The following is a 6,204-nucleotide window of genomic DNA, read 5'->3' on the forward strand; positions in this document are numbered from 1 at the left end:
GGAGAGGGAGGAAGAGATTTAAACAGAGAGAGATTTCAGAAACATATCAGCCACTTACACTGTGTGAAACTTGTTTGCATCCTGCTACTCACTGGAAAATTGTAAAGTTGTTCTTTGACTGGCGATCTAATGATATTAAGGAATTACTGTTCATGTTTTAGGTATGATAATGATGTTCTATGCATTAAGAGGCTTACTTTTCAGATATAGCCAGAGTATTTACAGTTCCAATAGCAAGGCGTCCAGGATGTGCTCCACAGTAACGTAGGAAGGAGGGAAGTGGGTGGGCTGTAGTCTAAGGAAACAGGGTCAGCCATGCCTTGCCGAATGCTGAATACACGGTAAATTTCTCAAAAGCATCATACAGAAATGACAACTCGTCTTTGATTTCAGCTAGTCCCTGGAAATCTCAGGGAGTCTACACTGGGGACAAGAGATTACAGATGAACAGCTACAACAGTAACCTATACCTCGGGGATTTCAGTGATTCCAAAAAAAAAAAAAAAAAACCCTCCAATTTTACCCAAACTCCTAAATATGGTGTTAGAAAAATAACATGTAAAGGAAACTGACTACTTACCATCTTCACAAAGATTACCAAAGGAGTTTTCTTGACTGATGTCTTCTTGTCCATCCCAAAGATACCAGAAGATGTCTAGAAAATTCTGATCATAAGCAAAGGAATTTTCAAAACCCAACATGAAGTACAACCTAATCATATGTAAATTCAAGGGGGAATTCATTTCAAAACTTTACACTAATTTATTTTCTAAGTAATCTAAGATATTCAAGGTAATGCCTTGACAGTATGTTCCTACAAAGAAATGAAAATAAAAAATCTCTACTGATAAACCAGAAATAAGGAATTTCAGATAAATTTCAATCACCAAGCTTGAAAGTGATCTAAGTCAAATCTAATTACAACAATTTCCACTGTAGTAAAATGCCATATTAAATGGACAATACATGAACTCCTAATTGTTTAGAAATCATTTATAAAAAAAAAATTTCTAAATCTAAATAGGAAAAACCTGATTTCTGGAATTTAGTCAGACTTCTCATAATGGAGAAATCTCTATAACAATCCTGATAGTTATGTACTTCTCAAGGATACCCACCCTTTATTTATATTGCTCTAATTTTTAAAATTCCTGGGATTTGTTATACTATTTCTCTGCAGTGGTCCTGGTAGCAGTGACTGGAAATACACAGAACTGATCTGCCCGCCCTTTTTCTGAGCCCTTTTTCACACATTTGAAGATAAATACCATTCCTTCCCTTCCTTAGATATTCTTAAAATGTGAAAAATAATGTTAGCTAGGTTTTTTTTTTTTTTTCAAATTACTATAGTCTCTCTAAAAATCACATTTTTTTTTTTTCCTTTACTATCACATAGAATTAGTTTGGATTCAAATTCCTTTGAAAAGGAGTATCCAATTATTATAAATTATATTCTTCCAAATTAATATACAGAAGTTGAGAATATACAGTCAAGATGACATTTTATGATAATGTAATTAATGCTCTTACCTTATTTTTAGTTGGTGAATCAACCTTTCTTTACACTTGGTAGAGTCACCTTCCATTGGCTTTTGCATCCTCAAGGTTCATCTGCAATTCTTTTACGACAGGTCTTTTAGGAAACTGCCTTTCTTGTAATGTGTCTGCATCGATGGGAATGCCTGGGTCAACTTCTGTCACAGCATGGTAATATCTGTGTATCTCTGGGTGTACCCAAGGAGTCTTCACAAGGCTCTTCTAACCTGCCAGATTTCCATCCACCTGGCCACTCTGGCACTCTCATGGGGATCTTCTGTTGGGGCTATTTTTAGTAGAATTCCTTAGATGTTTATTGATGCTTCTCAGAGGCTCTGGCTTCTCTCTGGTAGCACTACCAAATTTCTTGTTGACTGCTGGTGATCTGATTGCACGATTTGTTGTGTAGTTTTTAAAAGGTTTAATATCACTGTTGTCATTGGGGATGTTTTGACTTCAATGATGATTTCATCAGTTTCTTGCCTTTTGGGCTTACTAAGGAATCGGTTTTCTGCTTCACCTGGTTCACCTGGTTATTGTAGTGGGTTCATACCATCTTTTATGCCAGCCAGGTCTGTCATGAGTTACAGGCTTATACTAGTGTTCCTCAGAGTCTTGGAAATATTGATGTTTTTCTTAACTGAAGTGTTTTTTTTCTCTTTTTTTGTACTTTTCTGATTCTTTAGGTGATCTGGAGTCTCTGGGAATACTTTATTATGTCTCCATAGTCTTGGGAATATTCTTTTCTTCTGACTCACACGTGTTTTTCTCAGTTCTCGTACTTTTTCTGAGATCTTGGAGCTCTAGGCTTACTATATGTGGTTTCAACCATCTCTTCACAGCTGCTAGGGTAGTATTAGATGGAATATGCTCAAATTTGTTTACTGATGAGGCATGCTATCAAAAATTCTGTTTCTAGATTTTTTAGTTTCTTTAAAGATTAATTAATCCAAATGTGATTCTGATAGAAGCCAAACTGGCATAGGGCATACTGAACAGTAAAACAACTCTTCCAACTTAAAATCTGCCAGGAAAAAAAAAATTAAAGATTCTCCGCACTGATTTAAATCTCAATTTCCTTCAAACATTTTCACAGTGGAAGCCACAGGTAAAATAACGTAACATGAAAACTAAAGTCTGTGTACTTGCCATGGTACTAGTATGATACAACCTCCCATTGTATAGTCATATCGCAATGTCACGGATTGAAGTATGTCCTCTGAAAAATGTGTGTATTAACTTGCTTAAGCCATGATTCCTAGTATTCTGTTTGTCCTCCATTTTGTGATTGTAATTTTATGTTAAGTAGGAGTAGGGTGGCATTGTAACAGCCTTACCAGGTCATATCCCTGATCCAATATAAAGGGAGTTACCCCGTGGTGTGGCCTGCACTACCTTTTACCTCTCAAGAAATAAAAGGAAAGGGAAGTAAGCAGAAATTTGGGGACCTTATACCACCAAGAAAGCAATCTTGGAAGCAGATCGCATCCTTTGAACCCGAGGTTCCAGTGTTGAGATGCTCCCAGTCCGAGGAAAGGCTGATGCATCCATCAGAAGGACCTTCCCCCAGAGCTGACAGAGAACGCCTTCCCCTGGAGCTGGCACCCTGAATTAAGACTTCTAGCCTACTGGACTGTGAGAGAATAAACTTCTCTTTGTTAAACCGTCCACTTGTGGTATTTCTGTTGCAGCAGCACTAGATGACTAAGACACATATTTAAATGAAAGTGGAATACCAGTGCCAACTATTGTTAATTAATTGATTCAACTATTAATGTTTTAAGGAAACCTTTTCACAAGACTTTGTTTCAAGAAACAGTTAAGCAGGGGTCTGAGCAAGATGCAGTATAAGCAGCCCATGCCTCAAATTCCCTACAACTGTAATAAAACAAGAACATATTGGAATGTTAAATACCCTCAGAATTCCAGACAACTGATGAAGGACTAGAGGACCAAAGGGAAGTCTGAATCAAGTAAAAGGTAACACACTAACTGCCAGAGAGCAGGGTTCACAGAATATCTTCACCCCATGCTCCTCCCAGGTACAGCACGGCCAGCTTGGGAGGGCGGAAGCCAGTACAGAGCACAGTGAGGCTTGGAATTTTCAAACATTCAAACACCAGTTGGGGCACCATAGGCAGGCAAGCATAGGAAAGTGGTCCTAGGAAAGGGCACCTTGGCACACTGATATCTCGGTGCCCTGGATTTCCTGGAAGGGAACATCATGCAGCACAGAGTGAGGCCAGGGCTCTATAGACAGCCAGCCACCTGAGAGGGCACCAACAACAGTGAAGCTAGTGCACTCAGACCTAAGAAGGGACATGTCAAATCTGGGGCCATGTGGTTCCTGGGAAGGAACAGAGTGTGATACACAGTGAGACCTGGACTCTGTAGCCAGCCAGACAGCCATATGTACAGGTACCGGAGGCAGAGAAGACTGCACATAAACCTAAAACTGGGTGTCTAAGGAAACTCTGTATCTCATTAGAGGGTTCCCTCCTATCCTGCTAGCATACAAGATGGAAAAAGCAAGGACAGTCCATGAAATACAAGCAAAAAAAAAAAAAAAAAAAACTACCTGGTTCCCTCCCATTGAAGAGGGGAGGGAGCACAAGTCCCCAGAACTGTTGAGTCAGTGCTGGAAAACTTGATAGTAAGAGTGAGTTTGAGCGGATATTTGGAGATGAGCAAGGAAATAAGGAGAAAGGGGGGAAATTGTATGACTTAGAAAAAGAGAAGATTGAGTCTTGGAATTAATTCAATAATATACTCAAATGCCTCAAGTACAACAAAACACACAAAAAAAGACATCCATGAACATGACAGAAAATGTCTGAATTAAAAGAAAACCATAAAAAAGCAAAAATCAGTTTTATGTAGGCCAGGTTAGTGTGAAAAATAGAGGACCTTCAAACAACAATGTTAAATATCCTCACAGAAAGTAAAGAACACACAGGAAACAAACTAATGAAAATCAGGAAAAAACAAACAAACAAGAAACTCAAAAGAAGAATACAGAAATCATTTAAAAAAAACACTGGAATTGAAATAAATACTTGAAATGGAAAACACAAAGGAAAGATTCAAATTATATTCAAGCAGACAGAAGACAGAATAAGTGGACTAGAAGACAGGGTAACTAAACATATCAAGCCTCAAGAGAAAGAAGAGAAAAAAAGCAACAAAAAGTGAACAAAGCCAAATGAATTGTAGGACTCAATTAAGGAAGCCAACATTAGGATTTTTGGATTTCCAGAACGATAGAAAGAGCTATAAAAAATTTTCCAAGATATAATGGCAGAATATTTCCCAGACCTGAATGAGGAGTCAAGCCTGAAAATACACAAAGCCAGGTGAACTCCAAAAAGAAGGAATACAAAGAGGTCTACACAAAGATACATTTTTAACAAAATTTTTGAAAACCAAGGACAAGGAGAGAGTCCTGAAAGCAGCATGAGAAAAGCGCAATATAACATATAATGGTCCTTGATAAGAATTAGTGTGGATTTCTCCTCAGAATCCCTGGAGCCCAGGAGGAAACTGACACCAAACTCGTTGCTATCTAGTCGATTCTGACTCACAGGAATCCTATAGGATACAGTAGAACAGCCCCATAGGATTTCCAAGGAGTGGATGGTGGATTTGAACTGCTGACCTCTTCATTAGCAGCCGGTCTCTTAAGCACTGCACCATCAGGGCTCCAGGAGCAATGGAATGACATATATAAAGTATTGAAGGAAAAGACTTATCAACCAAGAATTCTTTACTCAGCAAAGCTATCATTCAAAATTAGAATGAAATCAAGACATTCCCGAATAAACAAAGTTGTGGGAATTCATAACCACCATACCTTCTCTGAAAAAAAAAAAAAATTAAGGGAGTTTTGAAGACGGAAAAAGAAGACTACACAGTTACTTCTCTGCATGTGGGAAAGTAGAAAAAAAAAGAAAAAGAGATCGCCAATAAAGGTGATAAAACCAAAAAAAAAAAAAAAAAAAAAAAAACCAAACTCAGTGCCATCAAGTTGATTCCGACTCAGCGACTCTACAGTATAGGCAAATATAAGGACCAGTTGTGTGTATTCTTATGGGGTAAACTTAATAGGGTCTCTATGAATCAAAATCGACTTGACAGCACACAACAAACTTAGCAGTTAAGTTCCACAAGCAATGCAACAACAAATGCATAAGTACTAAGTACGGGCTTATACTAACATAGTATAATGATGTAGCCTGAATCGACTCGATGGCTCTGCGTTTTTTTTTGGGGGGGGGGTGTCATAACAGCAGAAATGGGGAGGGAAGACTTCGTTACCTGAAAAATCTTCAGGAACTTTTAGATTTTCCACAGAAGCTGTCCCTGCTGTTGTCGTACAGGGCGTGTTTCCATAGCCTGTACTGAACACATTTGGAACCTGGTCCATTGGCAGCTGTAGATAAATAATAAATAAATAACAAAATTAACAAAACTCAGAACATAAAAGCACACATAATATTACGTTAAATAATAATATCATTCACGTGTAAAAGCCACTCGTATTGTAACCTCATATCTGTGGAGTATGATTTCTTCTTTGTTTTTTCCTTATATTCTTATGTGTCTTTGAAAGTCCTGTTTTTGAACTTTAATGTGTGGTTTGCTAGTGCCTAGTTAACTAAGAATTTCAGT

Source organism: Loxodonta africana, unplaced genomic scaffold, assembly GCF_030014295.1.
Source record: "Loxodonta africana isolate mLoxAfr1 unplaced genomic scaffold, mLoxAfr1.hap2 scaffold_32, whole genome shotgun sequence".
In the NCBI taxonomy this organism is placed as follows: domain Eukaryota; kingdom Metazoa; phylum Chordata; class Mammalia; order Proboscidea; family Elephantidae; genus Loxodonta; species Loxodonta africana.